The sequence below is a fragment of the Mytilus californianus genome, unplaced genomic scaffold, assembly GCF_021869535.1.
Source record: "Mytilus californianus isolate M0D057914Y unplaced genomic scaffold, xbMytCali1.0.p SCAF_7, whole genome shotgun sequence".
Taxonomy (NCBI): Eukaryota; Metazoa; Mollusca; class Bivalvia; order Mytilida; family Mytilidae; genus Mytilus; species Mytilus californianus.
The window spans coordinates 72,765,258-72,788,667 of NW_026262723.1; the positions used below are offsets into that span (position 1 = coordinate 72,765,258).

At 32.6% G+C, this 23,410-nt stretch overlaps 1 long non-coding RNA gene across 1 annotated transcript; it reads left to right on the forward strand.

The window, feature by feature from the left end:
* The first annotated feature begins 6,673 nt into the window (after nucleotides 1–6,673).
* LOC127708113 (uncharacterized) lies at nucleotides 6,674–23,361 on the forward strand. Its single transcript, XR_007985155.1, has 3 exons — nucleotides 6,674–6,813; nucleotides 20,153–20,300; nucleotides 23,095–23,361. It is a non-coding gene; the product is annotated as an uncharacterized LOC127708113 (long non-coding RNA).
* Nucleotides 23,362–23,410: the final 49 nt, after the last annotated feature.

A 23,410-nucleotide genomic window follows, 5' to 3' on the forward strand; every position in this document is an offset into this window, starting at 1 on the left:
TGTATTTGATTTTACTTAGGTATAATGTACATTTACTACATCGTATCTGTGGTGATGTAAAGCATAATTTGTGGTACTTCATGTATCTTAGATTTTATCAATGCAAATCTGACTAATCCCTCATTTTAGGTACATGTATTTACACAATAATAAATTTATGACGATCTAATCATAATAAGGAAGTCAATTTATATTACCAGCGGAAACAACAACTTGTTAGTAAAAAAATGGTAAAAATGATTTTGCAAGTATACTACCTCTTAGTCTTTGCAAGAGAAGTATTTCATATTGAGATAAATAGTAAGTTACATATTTTTTATAGGTTTTCAATTCATTTTATTATTATTTATCATTTTTTGTGTCATGGATGTGAAAATATCTGTTCTATAAATCGTACAGATGTTAAAGGGGAGGAGCCAGTCTGTACTACAACTTCCACTCGGTGACATCAAACGGTCACCTGCAAAAACTTTTTAAAAATTCAAAATTAAACATTATTAATTATATATACCTACGTTTGAAAAAAATCATTTTCTCTAATCTTTTGCAATTAACAAAATATAGCAATGATCACTTAATAATTACATCTGTTATCAATTCATTTAAAACAAGAGGTTGACAAACTACAGCAAACCCTAAATAAGCTTGACCTCGGCAATTTATTTTGTCCAATATTGAAATTTGAAGAATCATTGTTTCAACGGTTCTCAAGCTATTAAGCAGAAAAAGCTAGTGCCGAACGATACCCCATCCTCCATCCGCCGCCCAGGACTGATCATCATATTTTCGTAAATTAAACCCTGCGGCTATTCTACTTTTTTTACTAGTTTTATTACTAAACGGTGCATTACTATTTTTTCTGACTTTGTTCCACTCAGTCACTGGATTTAATCCAGAAAGTTTTTGAAACTAGTGATTTTTTGCTTTAGGAATTTAGAAAAATTTTCCTATGTGTCTAATTGCGCTTAACACTAAAATTTCAATGATTATTTAAAATTGCTGTCACTATTTTGAGAGAAAATGTTTAAGTAAAAATTTTATCACACATGTATAGGGTTCAACTTGGTCGATTGACTTTTGCGTAAACGACTAGTGATCCTTGTTATGGAATAGTTTTTGAAGAAATTTTAAGATTGGTTAAATCAAAGACGAGAAAGGGTTATGTAAAGGATAATAAATGGAGACCTACTGACAAAAACATCCAAAAGACATCTAGAGGGCAACATACAGCCTTCAACAGTAGACAGATGTCTATAACTTATGCCAAGCTCTTAATCGTCCAGTGTCTTTAAAGTTGTTGATAAGTATCCCACGTATAATATTCAAAACAAACATTAAAGACGTCGTCAACCAAACTTTATTCATGTCTAAAAGATAGTACCGAGTTTGAGCTATTAACAATAAAATATTCTTACCTTCCAAGTCAAATTCATTTGGCTGAATCCTCCTTCTTCAGTAAATTCAACAGCTCTCAAACGGTCATCATTTTCGAGAACTATTTTTAACTACATGTATGCACAGATCTTTCATTTAAAAAAAAAACTTTTTTGCACGGACCGCGGGAAAAACGACATGAATGTTTAAAAAATAAAACAATAAAAATGCCGAACTCCAAGGAAAATTCAAAACGGAAAGTCCCTAACAATTGGCAAAATCAAAAGCTCAAACACATCAAACGAATGGAAAACAACTGTCATATTCCTGACTTGGTACAGGTTTCTTATGTAGAAAATGGTGGATTAAACCTATTTTTAAAGCAACCATGACAGTCGCATAAAATACCAGTAAATATAAAAAAACATTTGCACTACAATTTAGGAGTTGTAAGGGATTGACAATCAAGGGGTTTGGAAAATTCTTGTCGCATGCGCTACACGAGTATTTTTTACGACCCTGTATTGTAAATCACTTACAAATCAACTCCTAAATAGACTGTACATATAACTTAAATGTGTTGTTTGTGGAATAAGATCTACAGAAAATAAAATGCAGACTGAGGGCATTATAGTAAGCCTATTTTAACACGGTCGAAAGGTAGTCTGATATTTCTCTGATATATGATGGTTGTTTCAGGACATAATGGGCCCCACAATTCCTAAAAAGGTTAGCGAGACATCAGAGCAATCGCGGACTTTGTCAAAAGAATACCAAGTCTAATATTTACAACGCGCGCATATTTTTATGGGTGTCCTAGATTCACTAAAAAGTCAGAAATGTTCATAACAAAGCAGGAATCAATGAATAGTTTTTAAAAATAATTTTGTTGATGTTTCCATACGATTTAGTTTCTATTTTTCAGGAACCATCACGGTGTGTGAAAATGAACCAGTCAAACTCTCGTGCATCAAGAATTCGAATATCAAAATAACCAGTGTTCAATTTGGACCGCGAAAAGAACCTTATTATATTGAAACTAGCAGTAATTATATTCTCAGTGATGATAATTCAACACAAGCACGGCATCCGTTAGAAGGAATATGCAATGAAAGACAGTCCTGTCTAGTAAATGAAACTTATATCAATTTTACACATTACCAAATACCAAGGACAATTGACGTAGCTTACAGATGTGGTAAGATTCATGAGAAAAATTACAGCATTTTGTATGCTCATTATATATCTTACTATATTACATATGGTTTGATTTTTCTTGTTTCTCATTAGTTTATTTGGTCACGTGTTTTCCAATATATATTTTGTATTTTTTCACTATTTTGACATATTGACTCGACGTTACTTTTTTTAGAAATGATATTGACTCCATGTTACTAAAAATAGTAAGATCGAGTCAATATCATTTCCAAAAATAGTAACATCGAGTCATTGTCATTTTCAAACTTACACTATAATTTACATATGTTAAATATAAATTAAGGACGTTCACTCAGTCAATACGTTATATATGGACCCGTTAGATTATATTGAACCTGAGACTTTCGTCTTCGGTCAATATAATCCGAACAGGTCCATGATTAACGTATTGACCTCGTCAAAAGTCAAAAATTGATAAATATATAGGAGATGATCTCGTTATGAGGACTTTATATAATATTTTTATTATTAGGTCTTTACACTTTTCCGTGGAAAGACCTATTGGTTTTGTTCTGATTATTTTTTTTTTCTTCCGCCAAATTTTTTTCTTGTGCTTTATTTTTGTTTCAAAAGATGTCGCTTAGTTTTTTTGTATATAATATCACACAGTCTATATGCTTTTGAAACTGACCCTGTTTAACCGAACACTTTTCTATGTAAGAGTTATCTTCCCGAACACTGTTTTTCTTGTTATGAGATCTCTTTCGTAACCGTAAAAGAAAGCGACAAAATAATTTTTCCAAAATGCTCATTATATCCTCAGGATGTTACGTTTTATTTTGACCGAAGCTATCCGGAGACTCCATATGAGAGTTATTCCCCCTTATACATTTGATTTAAGGGATGTGTATTTCTAACTGGTAAACCATAAGTGATAGAGACCTTAGATCTTTTGACTTGAGGTCTTTGGTAAAAAAAAAAAGAAAATTAGGTCAAGGTCAGAGGTCAAGGTCATATTCTAAATTTAGATTTTGGCTTGAGTTTACTTCTTTTCAAAACCGTATAAGATATCAACTACATATTTTTACTAAATTGTTAGTTGCGACATGTTGTAACACATACATTTTGGTTGAAAAAGGTACGCCAACATTAAATTGAAGTTTTCTCCCCTCTTAGATTTAAAATTACGTGTATGGTGATATAACTCAATCACCATATATAAAAACGACCTAGTGTCTTTTGATTTGAGGTTCTTGATTTATGACCTTCAAATTGAGCTCAAGGTCATAGGTAAATTTGACGTTCTAGATTTTGACCTTTGCTTTTATTTCATATGTATACATGATAAAGCCATGGGACTTTATGCATTAAGTTGCAAGCCATATGACCATGGAAAAGCCAACCGGAAGTGGCCTAGTCTAAACCGGAAGTAGCTATTTTTTGTACTTGTGTAATGTACAAGTATATAGAACCATATATTTTTGGAATCAGTGTCAGGTAAACTATCAAATAATACCGGAAGTGACATTTTTCAAACCGGAAGTAACAAATTATCTTCCTTATTTAAAAAAAAAATGTCTAGAAACCATATATTTTTTTAAACCAGCGTACAATAAGCTATCATTTGACGCTGGAAATAACATTTTAAACCGAATTTTAATGTTTTTGTATCAAAATAGATCTTTTCGGGTGGAAAGACCTTCAATTGTTCTCTGAACAATTGGTTTTTAATTATTATTATTATTATTATTATTATTATTATTATTATTATTAATTTATTATAACAAAGATCGATAGTGGGTTGAAGGAGTTGGTCAAAAGTATAAATCCAATTTAGAACGGTCAATAATGTATCGTGAATAATTGAATCGATAGCGATCGGTAGAAACTGAAAGCTTGTGTGTTAAGTGTGTATAACTGTGATTTGAATGAATATTCAGGGTGAGCAACCCAAACAGACATAATAGGTTAATGTGACAATAAATGGGATCCAGCAGCCATAACTGTGTAATAATATTGAAAATGGAAATGGTGAATGTATCAAAGAGACAACAACCCGACCAAAGATCAGAAAACAGCCGAAGGCCACCAATGGGTCTTCAACACAGCGATAAAATCGCGCATCCACAGGCGGGCTTCAGCTGGCCTCTAAAAAAATGTGCACTAGTTCAGTGAAAATGGACGTCAGACTAAACCCCAAAACATATAAATAAACTGAAATTAAAAAACATACAAGACTAACAAAGGCCAGAGGCTCGTGACATGGGACAGTCGCAAAAATATGGCGGGGGGAATTCAGTTCAAAAGAAGTCCGAGTCCGATGTTAAAATAGGTAACAAAAGAAACTAAGAAAAATGGCAATGATACATAAATTAACAAAGGACTACTAGCATACATCACAGACATACAACACAACTAATAAAAAAATTCAAACAAACATACAAATAAATATAACTAAGACGCCAACAAAAAAATGGTAGTTGACAGTAAATTTGACAATGACGTCTACAAAGAGTTTTTGTAGTGAAGTACTTAATTTTCTAAGGTGAAAGTAGAAATCATGCTTTAGCATCGGCGGCTGTTCTTCCAAGTAGATTTAATATATCAACATCATAAACGAGGCAAGAAGACTAGACATTGTGCAATGTCCAGAGTAAATGTTTATAAAATTACAATACAGGGAAAAAAAGTCTTTCTAACTATAACAATAAATAAAATGGATGGAAATCTATCCCTCTCCTAATAAAAGTACCAGAGAAACAGTGATTTACCAACAGCACTATAGTCATAATCTTTATTGATACGATTATTAAGCGGAAAGGAAATTTGAGGGGTAATTCCTTAACTGATTTGCTTCATACATGGTAAAACAATTAAACTAATCGGGTGTGCAATACAAGGAAAGGTCTTGCGTTTGTCATTAATTTTAATACGTTTGTAATTAAAATTCCAATTACAAGGTCTAAAAATAGTCAACGTTTTCTTATAATAGAAAAACAAAGGATATGGGGTATCCATCCATGACACAAAATCAGTACATGCACAGCAAAAAAACACACAATAAGCAAAGGAACAGCGCTTTTATTGCTGTTCTTCATCTCAAAGTCACAGTATAACATTGGATTTAAGAGTTAGTTAATGTAAAAAAATTTCTTTGAAATATTCAGAAAATAATGGATTATTTAGAGAAAATGTTCCGTTCAAATACCTGCATGTATCAAGTGTTACGTATGATCTTTGTGAAATTGAATCATGAAACGATATTCATAATAGAAAACAAATATGGGGTTAGAGAGGCAAAGTAAATTCTCATCGGAATACAATTCTTGTGACTGAATGATATATCTACATAACAAACTTAAATATTATACTCAAGCAAAAAAGTACTTAACCTATATTTGCTTGTATCCACGTCATTTGGACTCTGGCGAATAGTTGTTTCATAGGCAATCATACCACATCTCCTTTTTAAGGTATTGGGAATTTCTTTTCTTGTTCAGAACGTTTCTTGTCATTTTTTTGTAAGCTTAATTATTTAAAAAATGAAATTGTAACGACGGCAACAGATATTTTTACACCCAGATTCATAAATAAAAAGAGGGGGCCTCGGTGGCCGAGTGGTCTAAGTAGTTACTACTGTAATCACTAGCCAGTCAACACTGAGGTTGTGAGTTCTAACCCCGCTCGTGCGTGTGCACTCGACTCCAATCTTAATTGACTAGGATTGTCAGTTTTCCTATCGAAGGTCGGTGGTTTTCTCCGGGCACTCCGGCTTCCTCCGCCAATAAAAACTGGCCGCCACGAAATAGCCCAAAAGCGGTGCTTAAAAGTGGCGTTAAAACACCAAAAATCAAAAATCAAATCAATAAGTAAAAAGACAATTTAATAAAATCAAAAAATATCTATGATTATTTGGTAGTACTGTTTACACAGTAAATAATAACAACTTTCAACGGTGAGATAAACTGGTCCATAAACAAACATAGCTTATCGAAATCTTTGAGCATTTTAATACGGCTTAAATATTTAGTACTTTTTTGATATAATATTATATAAAAAAAATTGAAATCCTACAAGTTTTCCAAAGCACTAGTCGGTTCAAATTTAGTGAAACGTTGTTGAAATTTCTTTACAGAATATAAGTATTTTGGGTGCTATAATGACAACTGGTCAAGAGCCTTGGACTTTCAAGATGGAAATCCACATAATGAGATGTCGACACAGATTTGCTACCAATTTTGCTCAAAACAAAATCAAGTGTTTAAGTATTTTGCAACAGAGGTAAAAAAAAAAATGCGTATTTATTAAAAAAAATATATATGAACATGAATAAAAAGAAATATGTGATAAAAGTCCAAAAAAATATATATAAGATAAAAATCAAAAAGAAATATGGGATAAAAATCAAAAAGAAATATGGGATAAAAGTCAAAAAGAAATATGGGATAAAAGTCAAAAAGAAATATGGGATAAAAGTCAAAAAGAAATATGGGATAAAAGTCGAGTGAAATTTAAATAAAACGTTTTTTTATGGTTTCGCCAAAATTATCATATTTCATAACGTAATGCCTGTTGAGCAGTTTTCATTTAATGTTTGAAATGTAACTGTAACGATTAGGGTTTGTGTTAAGTAATGTATTCTTTCTTATTTCTGTCTTGCGGACTGTTTCTTGTGAAGTCGAATTTCCCTTTTCGATTTATGATGATTGTATTTTCTTACTTCTAAGTTTGACATTTGCCCAAATTATCCGCAAAATACCTGGTATGTATTTACTCTGTGGGACGTTATACAGACTTTTAGGACGTCACAATGAAATCGAAATAGAACGTTAAGATAATTTTACATTAAAATTGAATTCCGACCAATAAAGAGCTGAGACAAAAGAAAAATCACATGTATACTTTGAACAGATATATCATGTTATGGAGGGGTATTTGCGAAAAATACCAGTCAAGGGACTGTGAAATTTCCCAAGCCTCTAGGCGAGGGACATTTTGTCCCAAGACTGGTATTTTTCGCAAATACCCCTCCATAACATGATAAGTCTGTTTAATTACACTGAATAGATTTTGATTGAAACTGTCTACACAGGTGAAGAGAATAATACCGCGAGAATTATACATGTACTTATATACGCGTTAGTGCTGTCTTTCTGTAACGTCATGATATCTATGTGTAAACGTCATTGTTATTCCATCATTAAATCGTTCATTTGTATAGACGTCTTTTTTCCACTTTATATGTATATCTCTGACTTTTTTGTTTACAGTTTTCGATTTAACTTTCAATAGTGCTTTAGACTGGTTCTCATGTCTAGATGAATGTGCATATTACATATTTCATATATCATATATATGTATAGAACAAGGTGATTATACATAGCGGGATCCCAGTCTAATCTAATGCAATTTTTATGTAACAATTTTTTTTCATTGGCTAATAGTTGCCGTCAAATCCACAGTTGACCAGTCGTAACTAAGGAGGGACCCGCCATTTTGAATTCATGGATTAACAAATGTTCAATTACTACAATATTATCGAAAATTAAAACAACACCTACCTCAAAATCGCCGTTTTGGTGTGATTTTATCCAAATTTGAATCGTAGAAGTAACGAAATAACCTTCAGTTTGTAAGTTTTCATTTGTATGACGTCATGTTTAGCCATGACGTCTTTAGGCCAGAATCATTCATGAAGTTTCGCGGAATTTTATTAAATTTCAAATTTATACATTTTTTCAAGCTCTAACGTATTATTTAAGAGATAACTGTATTGTATTTGAAGCTTTGCGGACGTCCATCGGTAGTTTTACTGTCGCAAATTGAGTTTACCTGGCGAAGCGTAGAGGAGACAGGTAAACGGATATTTGCGACAGTAAAACTACCGATGGACGTCCGCAAAGCTTCAAATACAATACAGTTATCTCTATTCTAATGCAAAATAAACAAATCGTTGAATTTAAGTCATTATTTCAGTGTAAAATTTTCATTAAACAAAAATTCCGCGAAATAATGTTATCTTCTTTGGCGCCTAAACTATGTGACGTCATAGGTAAGCTTCCGGCATCAAACGTAAACACGTTTTCTGGCTTCTTGTCCGCTTAAGAATGGAATAAAATTTGATAAAAAGAAAATTTGTGGGTGCAAAATGTAAGTTATTTTGCTTATTAGTGGAGAAATTACATGTCAATACATTCCGGAATTCAAAATGTCGGCTTCCTTAGTTACAGACAAGGAGATAGAGAATTGTACGCTTACTGTCATCCAATCAGAACCATTGATACAAAATAATTGCATTAGAATTCTTTTTGTAATGCATTAGAATCGGAATAACAGTACTGTAGTTGAAGAGTTGCCACCGTCAATTTTGATTTGACGGTCGCAAATTTCGTTTTACTGTCTCCGCTACGCGTCGCCAGTAAAACTGCATTTGCGACCGTCAAATCGCCAATTGACGGTGGCAACTCTTCAACTACAGTACAGTTATTCCTATAGTGCTTAACCATGTTGTCTTAATAATCGGGATAAAGTGAGAAAGGTTCCGAAAAAAATTTTGGCGGAAAGGGGCTCGCGAGGGTAAAAAGGGAATATTCAAAAATGGCAAATACCACGGCAGAGAGGGGAATTTGAGGCAAATTCACCGGCAGTGGTGAAAAACAGGCAAATTCGTTTTAAATAAGGAAAAAATGTTAGAATATGCGAAAAATACACAATCAAAATCCGGCATTCTTATATAAGGTGTAATTATCAATTAAAGTATTAATGATTAGTGTGGACAAGTAAAAGCTTTTCTAAAAAGCTAGCCGTCTCATTGCTGATTACAATGAAATTATTTTTTTTGCATTGTTACGTACAATTCATTCAGCCTAATACATATTTTAAGATTTACCAATTTCGTTGAGGGGGAATGTATAAACACTGGAAAGGGAGTGAGGTGATTTCTTACTTAATCAGCTGCGTTTGTATTTTTTCATCGTTGTTTTTTCCAGACATATATATATTGTATATGTTAATCGACCACTATTCCTTGATTGTTTGTTTATTTCATTAAGTCAGAAAAGTATGGCCACTTCTGCATATATGTTTCTGATTATAGAAAAGTGCAGAGTGTGAAACGTAGTAAAATTTAAACATTTAAAGACACAAATAATACATTTCAAAAGATTTCTCACATCCTTTAAAAATTATCCTTAAAGTTTAGAGCTTTGCATATTGTATAGTAATTTTTTTGTTGTCGAAGATATCATGTTTGATTTTTGTCTATTCATTGTAGTTGGACTGCAATGTGGAATAACCCATGCCACCTTTTCTATATTTGAATTAAGACTTTCTTTGAATTAAAGTATTTCTCTTTTTTATCGGACTTCTTAAACAAACATGTTTGAGAAAAGGGAGCTTTCGTATAAAAGCAATTGTAAGCGCCTGAAATTCAAAACATAGTAGTTTCGTCATTAATTCTTTATAATTTTATGATAATTTCATTTGTTTATAAAGAAGGTGATAAGTGCAGTAATACCATTTAAGATTTCATTATGAGGTCATCAACATTATATAAATAACACATAGCTGAGCGGGTGATAGAGCAGATTGTTACCCCGATAAAACATTGTCAACTGAGGCGAAGCCAAGGTTGACAATGTCTTTTCGAGGGGTAACAATCTGCTCTATCACCCTCTCAGATATGTGTTATTTAATTTATTATACTGAATGTCATTACTGTCGATTAAATTTCAAATCCAAAGTAATAAACTATGACGTCTTGTACATAACAACCATCCGTATTTAATAAAGCGCACACTTGATCAAGCGTCTCCGTGAAGGGTAAGAGTATTTGCCATATAAAAGGCCCCGACATGAAAAATATGAAACAATTCAATTGAGAAAACTAACGGCCTAATTTATAACAAAACAGTTTACGAAAAACAAATATGACAGACATGAACCAACGACAACCACTGAACTACGGGCTCCTGACTTGGGACAGGCACATAAAGAATATGGCGGGGTTAAACATGTTTATGAGCGTTCAACCCTCCCCTAACCTGGGACAGTGGTGTAACAGTACAACATCAGAACAAACTATAAAAATCAGCTGAAAAAGGCTCAACTCATTAGATGGATACAAATAGAAATACATCTAACAAAAAAACAAAGTGGACGTGGACGGGTACTTGTACATCCCAAAAACAAAAAGACACTAAGTACAGATCTGAGAGTACTCGCAGTTACTGACAGCATGTTCAAAGCCAATAACAACTAATGAAAATAATCATGTATCTAAGACTAGAATATCAATCAGTACACATCCAACATCCAATGGATTTAGTGTAAGACGTCATTTACAGTCATAGAAAAACATGACCTTGTGCAATGCCAAACTATAAGTATCGACAGATTGTAGTACCGTGAAAGTACATGTGTGTAATATTTAGTATGGTTTTAATTTACTGATAACAAAATCAATATTTACACCAATAAAACAATATTCAAAGATTTAATTACAGTGTTGAATAGGTAACCTTTTAGAATAAGTTTATTTAAAGGATTGATAAGTTTACCCGGATCGTATCTAAATTTCCGGGCTCGGTTTACAACATCACCGTAAAATTTAGGATGTGCTATTCCGTTTGAAATAAGTTTTCTACAGGTACAGCCAAACTTGCAGACCAAATTTTTGTATCTATGATAAAATTTAGTAAATTTAAGGTTTTAAGTAATTTGTGGTAATGAAATCCTTGACTTAATAATTTACTAGTATTACATAGATTACGTTCATTAAAATCCAAAACGTCACTACAGACACGTAGACACGAGCATAGCGAACGAGTAAGGATATATAAACACCGTAAGACGGTGCCAAAGGAACATCACCGTCCAAAAAGGGAAAATTAACAATAGGGAAAGAAATTCATCCCTTTTGTCGTAAATTTTTGTGTAGAGTTTCTGGTGTAATACTGATATATCTAAATCTAGGAAAGTACAGTTATTGCTGTTGATATTAAAATTATTTAAAGTAAGCTCCTTTGGGTAAATTTCAGCAGTATAGTTAGAGAATTCTTGATTATTTAACGAAAAAATATCATCAAGATAACGGTAAGTGTTGTTGAATTTATCAATTAAATGGAATTTAGACGGTTCTTTACTGAGTTTGGCCATAAACTGTGATTCATAACAGTAAATTAACAATTCTGCTATTAAAGATGCACAATTGGTGCCCATAGGAATACCTACAATCTGTCGATAAACTTTATTGCCGAAACGTACATAAATGTTGTCAAGGAGAAAATTAAGTGGTTTAATCATCTCATCACACCTCCAGTAAGTATATCTAGCATATTTACCTTTCTCATTAGAGAAAAAGGCTTTATATGAGTTGCAGCAAATAAATTTGCAACCAGATTTATCAAACGACCATTTAATTAGATAGGAAAACTTTGTTTCGCGTGACTTATGAAGTTTGAATATCTCTTTGGTACAAATGTATCTTTCGCCTCACTTTTACTAGGTTTCGAATTGTCTTAACCAATCAACGGACTTTACCACTGTAGAATCAGTAATGTCTTACGAATCAGGTAGTAGTAAAGCTTTCAGGCCGAAGATTGTACATGATTTAATTTCTCGGAGACGGTAAAATGATTAAGAACTGGAGAAATATATTTATCATAATCATAATTTCATTCTTTAGTTTTATTTTAAACTATGAATAAATGTAACTGACAAAAATTCAAGAATATGGTCATACATATAATGTTTTATATTCATCAAAGACGTCTGTCGTATGTTTTTGTCTGTTCGTCTTTTTTGTTTTAGCCATATTTTTTTAGTTTTTTCTCCGATTAATGGTTTTTTATTGCACACATAGTGCTTCTTTTCCCTTTTTATATGTAATAAAAATAGAAGTCTTCTTATATTAAATCGGGTAATATTACTTGAATTTAAAACCGTATGTATGTATAACGTATAACATTAAAAACGTGATACATCAAGAATTATCATATGACGCAAAGTATTAAGTCTGGACTTGAGAGTAAATCTTCTATTGCTCCAGTATTTATCAAGATGTTTTTATAAAGTGGAATTATTATTTATACTGAAATTATATTCTTTTTCATGTATGTGAAGTTAGCGGCCGGTTTGTTATTCGTTATTCGATATTCAATATCCAACCGGCTGCTAGCAGTCGGTTCGATATTCATATTTTTTAGTTGAAAATAATAAAAATTCAAATATTCGACAACATTAAAACCACGATAGTCATAGATAAAAGGAGAAAAAATGTATGTAGAAAATCGTTTTTTGATCACTTCAACCTGTCGTAAATTCTCCATGTCCTCAAATATAAACCCTTATGTAAATCGCTCATTTTTAAATTCTCCCTCATGAATTCGTCCGAATTTAAAACATTCCTATACTAAATACATGGCTAAATAAGAGACAAGTCATAATTTAGGTTTGTTTGCTCGCAGTAACTTTCTTATTTTCTCAGCGAAACAACATTTAATATCTTGTAAACATTTTACAAATTACAAAAATATACCACAATTCCATCTATATACATTCACAATGTCCTCTAAATACATATCAATACAAACATAACTGTAATATATTATGCAGAGCTTAACGTTAACTTCGTCTATCAAAGTTACTGGAGCACATCGATAATAATCAAACGTAATCAGGACTTATATATGCCTATAAAACCCCACCCGTACTACCGCCCTCGAAATATTCGTGCAGAAAACAACAGTAACATCAGACCACTTCTGATTTACAAACTAGCCAAACTTGTACCACAAGTCTAAAGATAGAAATAGAATAGGGAAATTCCAAATATAACGGAATAGAAATAAATTTAAATTCTCCCTCATGAATTCGTCCGAATTTAAAACATGTCTATACTAAATACATGGCTAAATAAGAGACAAGTCATAATTTAAGTTTGTTTGCTCGCAGTAACTTCGATAAAACAAAGGAATAAATAATTTGAGAACTATATGCCAAGATTCAAGGAAACAGCCATTTGAGATTTTAAATTGTCTTTAATATACCCATCTTTGGCTTTATCAGAAGCCCATCTACCGTGGACTTTAAGTAACCTATCAGAGACTCCTCTATTAGCCCCCGTAGAAGCGCCACCACTTCTCAAACTATGAAGCCCAAACTTAAGCATATCTAAACCAATATCTGATAAACTCTCTAACAAAATTTCTCTCGCTCTGGTATAGGACAATGGACTATTTATATTACATAATTTATAAACATCTTTCGATTTCATAAAAGACAGTGCTCTGAAAATATAGCTATCAGAATTTTTGCTCAATTCAGCTAAATTGATATACTTATTTAACCAAAAAACTGGACATAAATCTGTACCTGTTGCAGCTATAACAACAGAATTACCCCTTCTGTATAAATCAGTTTTGCTTTTATCAATGCGAATTTTAACATGACTGACTTGAAACTCAATATTATTCATCTTAATGTTAGCCAATTCACTATACCTCAAAAATCCAGAAAATCCTAACAGAAATAATACTACTACACGCAATTTTTTGAGATTATTATGATCTCCGAACTTCAAAACAATTTTCCTTAATATATCTGGCGTAATAGGTTCTTTTTTGTTTATAGGTTTACTTAGCAATCTCCTTCCTCCTTCATAAATAAGACCAAGGAATTTGTCTGAACAAGGATTATGTTTGAAATTAAAGTCATGAAACCATTTTATTGAATAAAAACTTGCATCTAAAATCGCAACACTGGATCCCTGTTGAATGAGTCCACCTATATACATAGAAATCGTAGTAGTTGTCGCTGGTAAACACTCAAGTGAACATGAAACACACCATTTTTCAAACTTTTTAAAATAGCACTTGTATTTCTTAATTGTAGAATTTGATCTAGACGATTCGACAAAAGAGGGTAAATCTCGTATGATACTGGCAAATCTCGAATCATTGGCATAACACTCAAATTGTTTCCATTGATCTGTAAAATAAATATAATAATGAATACCAAGTAATAACTATAAACAAAGTAAATATAATTAACATTACTACTATAAATGAATGCGGCATTTCCCTCGCAAACAACCCAGTGCGGCATTTCCCTCGCAAACAAATGAATGCGGCATTTCCCTCGCAAACAAATGAATGCGGCATTTCCCTCGCAAACAAATGAGTGCGGCATTTTCCTCGCAAACAAATGAATGCGGCATTTTCCTCGCACACTTACTGTGGCATTCAACCTCACAGTATCTAAAAAAGTCATATACTTATATATATACAGTGGCATTAACCCTCACTGTATTCATAAACAATTAATCAACAATGTTAACAATGACATATCTAATTGTTGCAGTTAAAACATCACAATGTTAAATTTAACATTCTTACGAATATAGTCTCATATCTGATAACTGCGGCAAATAACCATCGCAGAAAACTAAATCAACTACAGTCTGTATACAACATTCAATGCATAAATCTCAATACTTCGAGAAATCCAACAACAAAACATATACATTACTGTTAAAAGGTCTCTGTGCAAATATACTCTTTTCTTGTGAACCTTTTGTAAAAAAGTTCATAGGTTTTACGTACTCTCTAAAGTCTATAACAAAAGATTTAAATCTGTCTGAAAACCTATTCACTAAGATAGGCCAAAATAACGCTGATGGCCATTTAGGTACAACTAAAGTGCCTTTAGCTTTACATAACCGCATGTGATTTAAACACTTGCTAACTAAACAAACTGGTGGAACTAACCAGTTATTATGAGCAGACCAATCATTTGCGAAAGCATCAACCCCGGAAGTATCTGGTGAATAATATCTAGAATTAAAATAGTCTACTTTTTTGTTTTTCGAATCTGCAAAACGATCGCATGTGAATGGTCCCCATAATTTATCAAAATATATAAAAATTTGATAGGAAACACACCAATCGTCATAATCAAAAATTTTGCTCAGATAATCTGCATAAGTATTTTTATCTCTAGGTATCCATTCAACATCCAAGAAAATATTATGTGACAAACAAATATGAAATAAGCTTAAAGCAATGTCTTGTAATTCTACTTTCATGCTACCTTTTTTAACAATCTGTACTACATTTTGGTCATCTGTATAAAGTTTAACAAATTTTCCTGTTAAATCAGATTTAAAAGAAGAAATATTCTTTTCTACAGTTTTCAATTCTCTCCATGTAGAACTTTTGTTTCTTTCATGACCATCAAACATAAAATGTACAATTTTGTTATCATTCGTTATAAACCCTGCTCCGGCATACTGACTAGCGTCAGTGAAAATTACACGCTGTGGTATTCTATTTATAGGTACAATGCGTTGGAAAGATAATGACTCGCATTCAAAATACCAAAATTTTAGTTCCTTCAAAATGTTGTCATTTATAGGGATGACATCGTCCCATGCAGATCTACAACAGACTAGCATATGCATATGCTTCGTCATCATTTGACAAACGTTACCAAGAGCAGGAATCATAGAAATGATTTTTCCACATATTTTAGCAATACATCTATAAGTCAAAATAGTTTTGCCATCTACTACGCTCGATATTACCAGCTTTAAAGCAAATCATTTTTTAAGCGATATTTCTAAAGTACAATCTTTAAAGTTCCAAACAAAACCTAACCAATCAATATTTTGTACTGGTTCCCAGACACTCTTTTCTGTATTAGCAATAAAACCGGAAAGCAGTAAATAATTTTTTACTGTTTTCGATAATTCAAAACATGTATCAAAATTTTCTGCTGTACCCATACCATCATCTAAATAAACCACCATGGGAAATCCTAAAGATCTCCAGTATTTAACTAACACACGTACTGTCTTGGTAAATATATGACCAGCTGATGAAAGTCCAAAAGGCAAAACCGAAAAAGTAAAATAACGCACTGTATCACCATATTGCCAAGAAAATCCTAAATATTTTTGATGATCAGGGTGAATTTCTATATGGTGATAACCAGACTTTAAATCAAATTTAAACCCAAAACCGCTAAAATTTACAAATGTCATAGCTTCTTTAACCCCTTCAAATTTAACTTTTTGTTTCTCGACAAATTTATTAACATGTCTCAAATCTAAGACTAATCTTTCTTTACCCGTACTATTTACCGACACAGTAAGTGGATTAACGACAAATGGTCGATTTACTTCTTTTATACATTCTTTAGTTAAAAGTTCTTCAATAGAATTTTCCACAAATTCTGAGTGTTTTAACGCGGATCTATTATTACTTAGAAAAATAGTCGGTGGTTCAGTACTCAGAAAAGGAATTCTATAACCAAAATTAATAACATTCATTATAAAATCATTAGCGTTAAGTACATTTTTCCAAAACAATGCAGGTTTTCTTAAATTTCCTTTAACATTTATAAGATTTTGACAAGATTTTTTCTCATACTTGTTAACAAATTGAAAACAATACTCAACTTCATCTATGTCTGTATCTGTTTTGTTACTGGGTCTTTCCTGTGTTCTGTTCCTGGAACTTTGGTGCACCAACTGTCGCTGTAGGAATCCTTTTTTCGGGGCAGTTCCTTGCAAAGTGCCCGGGCTGGTTACAATAGAAACACTTGTAACTTTCTGACTTGCCTGCTTTGGAGAACTCGGTATCACTGACTTGGCCAAGGCCACGAAAAAAACTCCTGGAATTGAATTCTCCTTTTCCGGAACCACTATTGGAAGATTCTGGTTTACTGTACGGCTTGGAACTTCTTTTACGAGAAGCCCTGGAAATAGCAGCACGCAAATCACTAGCATCTTCTTTATTGTCGGCCAACGGACTATCCAAGTACTCTTTAACCGTGTCCCATCCATGCTTGTCGGCTATCTTTAGAATTTTGTTACGCTTACGGATGATTTCCTTTTCCTGGGTAATAATTTCACTAACTTCGGAAGCGTTTCCAAGCTTTATACAACTTTCAACGGCAGCAAGCCTCTCCAGACGCTCGGTATTAAACGAATGTTGCACTTTAATTCCCTCACTTTGGAATACAAATTCTGGTTGGTCGACACCGGTTGCTTTAACACTTTTTCCTAAACGAGCTTCGAAATGATTAATCAAGGAATGTTTTTGCTTCTCTAAAGCATTGTTTAAAGCTGAAGTGAAAAGCGAAATAGTCCCATCCGTACTTAACTCTGTTTCGTTACTATTTTCAGCATGTTGAGTAGTAGCACGGCGTTCATCATGGTCGGAGCCTTCCTCGGACATATTATGCAGAGCTTAACGTTAACTTCGTCTATCAAAGTTACTGGAGCACATCGATAATAATCAAACGTAATCAGGACTTATATATGCCTATAAAACCCCACCCGTACTACCGCCCTCGAAATATTCGTGCAGAAAACAACAGTAACATCAGACCACTTCTGATTTACATACTAGCCAAACTTGTACCACAAGTCTAAAGATAGAAATAGAATAGGGAAAATCCAAATATAACGGAATAGAAATAAATGTCTTTATGAAATATAATATGTTATCACTATAATACAATCAAATATGTACTTTTATACATGATATTTCTAGAAACAAAAACAAACGATCACTCTAGTAAAATTTGAAAATATCAATAGAAATAATTATGGGAAGCACAAAAAAAGAAATTGTTACTTTTCAACTAAAAATCGTTGAAAATTCAGGTAAAAGGGCACAGGGCCATGACCAAACCTCCCTGATCTCTCAATCTCCATAATGTTATGCAGATAATTAGTTAATATAAAGATACAAATGACCATAACAGGAATTTGGGTAAAATTTCCGTCTTCCATATTTACGGAGGGCTCAAAGTGCCAGTTTGATATTCAAAATATATAGTGAAAACCTACCTGAGACCGCTTAAATAACGATGAGACCTCCCTGGTCATTCAATGTCCATAAAATTGAATGATCTTTTAGACTATGTTTATATATACAGATCGTATCAAAAGGATTTCCCAGAATAATGTCATCTTCTATATCTACGGAGGGCTTAAATTGCCACTTTACAGCTAAAAATCGTCGAAAATTCAGGTAAAAGGGCATAGGGGCATGGCTAGACGGTAGACCTCCCTGATCTCTCAATCTCCATAATATTATGCAGATAATTAGTTAATATAAAGATACAAATGACCATAAAGGAATTTGGGTAAACATTTACCCAAATTCCTTTTGATGTCATTTATATTTATATATTAACTAATTATATGCATAATATTATGAAGATTGAGAGATCAGGAAGATCTAGTCAACGCCCTGTGTCCTTTCACCTGAATTTTTGACGATTTTTATTTGAAAAGTGACACTTTAAGCCCTCCGTACATATCGAAGATCACATTTTTCTGGGAAATCCTTTTAATTGCATATGTATCTATACAAAGTCTACAATAGCATTCAATTTTGTGACTATTGAATGGCCAGGGGTTTCACTGTTGTTTCAGCGGTCTCCGGTAGGTTTTCATTATAAATTTTGAATATCAAACTGGCACTTTGAGCCCTCCATAAACTTAGAAGACGAAAAATTCACTCAAATTCCTTTTGATGTCATTTATATCTATATATTAACTAAATATATGCATAATAATATTCAGATTGGGAGATTGAAGATCTAGCCAACGCCCTGTGCCCTTTCACCTGAATTTTTTACGATTTTTATTTGAAAAGTGACACTTTAAGCCCTCCGTACATATCGAAGATCACATGTTTCTGCGAAATTCTTTTAACAGCATATGTATATATACAAAGTCTACAATAGTATTCAATGTTGTGGCTATTGAAAGACCAGGGGGTCTCACTGTTGTTTCAGCGGTCTCCTGTAGGTTTTCACTCTAAATTTTGAATATCAAACTGGCACTTTGAGCCCTCCATAAACTTAGAAGACGAAAAATTAACTCAAATTCCTTTTGATGTCATTTATATCTATATATTAACTAACTATATGCATAATATTATAAAGATTGAGAGATCAGGAAGATCTAGCCAACCCCTTGGCCCTCGTTCCTGGATATAGCTGAATATTTAGTCAATAGATAATATCATAATTTTTTTGGGCTTTCCATAGTTGTTTCTTTTGATATTTTTAAATCTGAATAGAGGGATCGTTTCTTTTTGTTCAAGTCTTAAAATATCATCTTTTGAAATGTTATTCTTGTTTATATTCTATAAAAACTATAGGTCATAAAGAGAAATATTCGATTTACATACGAGTTTATATTTGAGGACAACGAGAATTTACGATAACTTGAATTTGTCACAAAAAAAGATTTCCTATATCTCTTAATTTTTACAACTATTAACTAATAACTATCATGCTTTGAATGTTATCGAATGTTAAATTTTTTATCATATTCAACTTAGAAAATTTGAATATCGAACCGACTGCTAGCAGCCGGTTGGATATTGAATATCGAATAACGAATAACGAACCGGCTGCTAACTTCACATACATTTCTTTTTCTTTCTATATTTGTTTTTGAAATTTTCGATAAGTACATCTGTACGAAAAGTTACTTGTTCTTATTCGTTTGAAAATATGAATATAACAGTTTCTACAGAATATATTTGATACAATTGGAAAATTCTAAATAATTTGTTATATTATAACTGTGTTTTAGAATGGAAACGAATGTTATTGTGGTAATGGAGAAAAATTAGGCAAAGGTCCATATAAAGCTTCATCTGGGTGTACTACGGTTTGCGGAAATAACCGAGACGATATATGTGGTGGTGGTTGGAAATTGTCGGTATATAATATGAATACAGGTATGTATTTCTATTTGTATCCATCTGATGAGTTAAGCCTTTTTCAACTGATTTTTATAGTTTGTTCTTATGTTGTAATGTTACACCACTGTCCGAGGTTGGGGAGGGTTGGCGCCTTAAAACGAGTTTTAACCCCGCCACATTCTGTATGTGCCTGTCCCAAGTCAGGAGCCTGTAATTCAGTGGTTGTCGTTTGTTGCTGTGTAACATATTTGTTTTTGTTCATTATTTTGTACATAAATTAGGCCGTTAGTTTTCTCGTTTGAATTGTTTTACATTTGTCATTTCGGGGCCTTTTATAGCTGACTATGCGGTGTGGGTTTCGTTGTTTACGTCCGTACGGTTACCTATGATAGTTGTTAATTTCTGTGTCAGTTGGTCTCTTGTGGAGAGTTGTCTCATTTGCAGTCATACCACATCTTTTTATTTGCATATGAACTGAAACATTTTGATTTGTTTTGGCCATAGACCACTAATAATTTTACATTTTAAAAATTGAGGAACCTCGGTGGCCAATTAAGAGGTCTCAGTAGTTCATCTGCAGTTATCACTAGCCTTTCAACTCAGAGATTGTGAGTTTGAACCTCGCTTGTGGCATGTGAGTTCCAATCCAATCTTTATTAACTAGGATTGCTAGTTTTCCTGCTGGTGGTCGGTTATTCTTTCCATGTGTGTGGCTTCCTTCACCAATAAGAACTGACCGCCACAATAGAGCCATGAGTGCTTAAAATGGCGTTAAACACCAACAATCAATCAAGCAATCAGAGAAAAATTCATGATATACAGTGGGTTTCGACAAGTCACTGAGAGATTTTAGAAAACTGTAAATATTACCGTCATACACAAGGTATAATCCATAAATCCATCAAATGAACATTTAAAACAAAACATAAAAAAATAGTTAAGCTATCTACTTTCATTTCCATCCCGTAAAACAGAGCAGAGAAATGAAGATATACACTTAATTCAAAGAAAATGGATTTTTTGTCACCGTTGTGTTCTTGGACCAGCTATCATAAAATGTAACGCTTTACTCGATTTTATGCTAGTTATAATGAATCATAAATATCTATGATATAAACTCTTCTTTCGGATTTAAAATTTTTAAAGTGAACTAAAAAGTGTAATAGCTATAGAACAAGAATGTGTCCATAGAACACGAATGCCCCACTCGCACTATCATTTTCTATCTTCAGTGGACCGTGAAATTGGGGTCAAAACTCTAATTTGGCATTAAAATTAGAAAGATCACATCATAGGGAACATGTGTACTAAGTTTCAAGTTGATTGGACTTCATCAAAAATGTTTAACCAAAAACTTTAACCTGAAGCGGGACAGACGGACGAACGGACGAACGAATGGACGAACGGACGCACAGACCGAAAAACATAATGCCCCTAGGTGGGGCATAAAAACAATGAAATGTCATGGCTTCTAGTTATTAGTAAAATAATTCTAAAAAGAGGTGCGGGTGAACGTATAAAGGTCAACATACGGTCTTCAACAACAGACCAGTGTCAATACAATATGTCAAGCTCTAATTCCACGAGATCCATAAAAACGTTTGCATAATTCAAATACTAGAAGCAATCAAAAATTACATATTATGATATAAAAGAAGTATTAACTATAGACAATTGCTTAAGAGGTTCCATAATTTGGACAGGCAAATGAATATGTGGAGGGGTTAAATCATCTTTATTTTTAGATCTCAATCATAATACCCTTTTAATCTCGATCAGTAAAATAGCAAAGGGTACATAAAAGAACGTACTAGTAAAGAAACAGAAAATTAACGCATATATGTATATTATACCGGTATAATAGACAATAAGACAAGTGCAATTGCGTCACAATAATTTACAATACCTTTGAGAAAAAAAAAATCGCGTATATTATAGATTCTGAAAGCAAGCTTAAGGTACTTAGCCTGCTGATATTAAATCATGTCATACTACACTAATAAATCGGCTGCTTTACTTTAGAGTAGATTTTATACAGCAACGTATTAAAAAGTACAGTAATAGTCCATATTATGTAATGCATCAGCTTAAATCTGAAGAATATTTCAATGCAGAAAAAATCAGAAGAACATTAAAAATATTAAGTTTTGTTTCAAACTGTAATAAATATGACAAATAATGTTAACCCCGAATAATAATACAATCAACAGGATTATAATGTTTCACATTTGTCAGTAAGTCTATAAAGACAAAACTAAAGATTTGAAGGACAACTCCTCAACGCGTCTGCATTATAAATTATATTACAGGAAAACTAGGTGTGAAATACCACATTGTATTAAATTTATCAGTCCCCGGGACTAAGATGTAGTAGTCACGTAAAATCATTGGTTTGGATAATAATTAACCTATTGAATATAAAGTTACCTATCACGTACTTGAACAAGTGACCATTTTAATTATTACATGTTAAATGAATGTATTTTTAACAAGTTAGAAAACATAAAACGCACATAAACCAAAATTATAGTTTGACTACTGCTGATTTGTCTTCAGTAAATTTGATAAAAACACACATTTGAATGACAATCGTAAGATTTGCAAGCAAAATGAAACCAAACCAAACAAATGGCGAACTATTACTTTGTGTTTTACAAATTTCAAAATCATATATTAACATTTAAAAAAATTAGTTGTCGAATGTTTGATATGATGGGTCTCTTTAGAGACTGTTCAATATTTATCAGATATTATGAATCGGTAGAATATTTAAAAGATGTGCTGAATGAAGACAATTGAAGTTTAATTTATTTTTTTTTTCATTTTAAAGTTAAACAAACAGCCAATGGTGTGCTTACTAATACCAAGACAGCCATTAACTGCAGGCATAATGCTGGTGCAAAAGATATAAATGTAACGTTTCAAAATTCATCTGGAACCTGCAAATCTGTTACAACTACGAAGAACAAAGTGCTCCCGTTAAGTCCCGACAAAATGTACATTGGTAGAGACTATTGTTCTCTTCTTGAGAATAGTGCTGAATTAAGAGACGACCTGTCTTGCTACGAGCCAATATATGCGACTTTGAATTATTCTTGTGTTGGTATGTAAATTTTATTCTAACGTACAGATTTACATTTTCATGT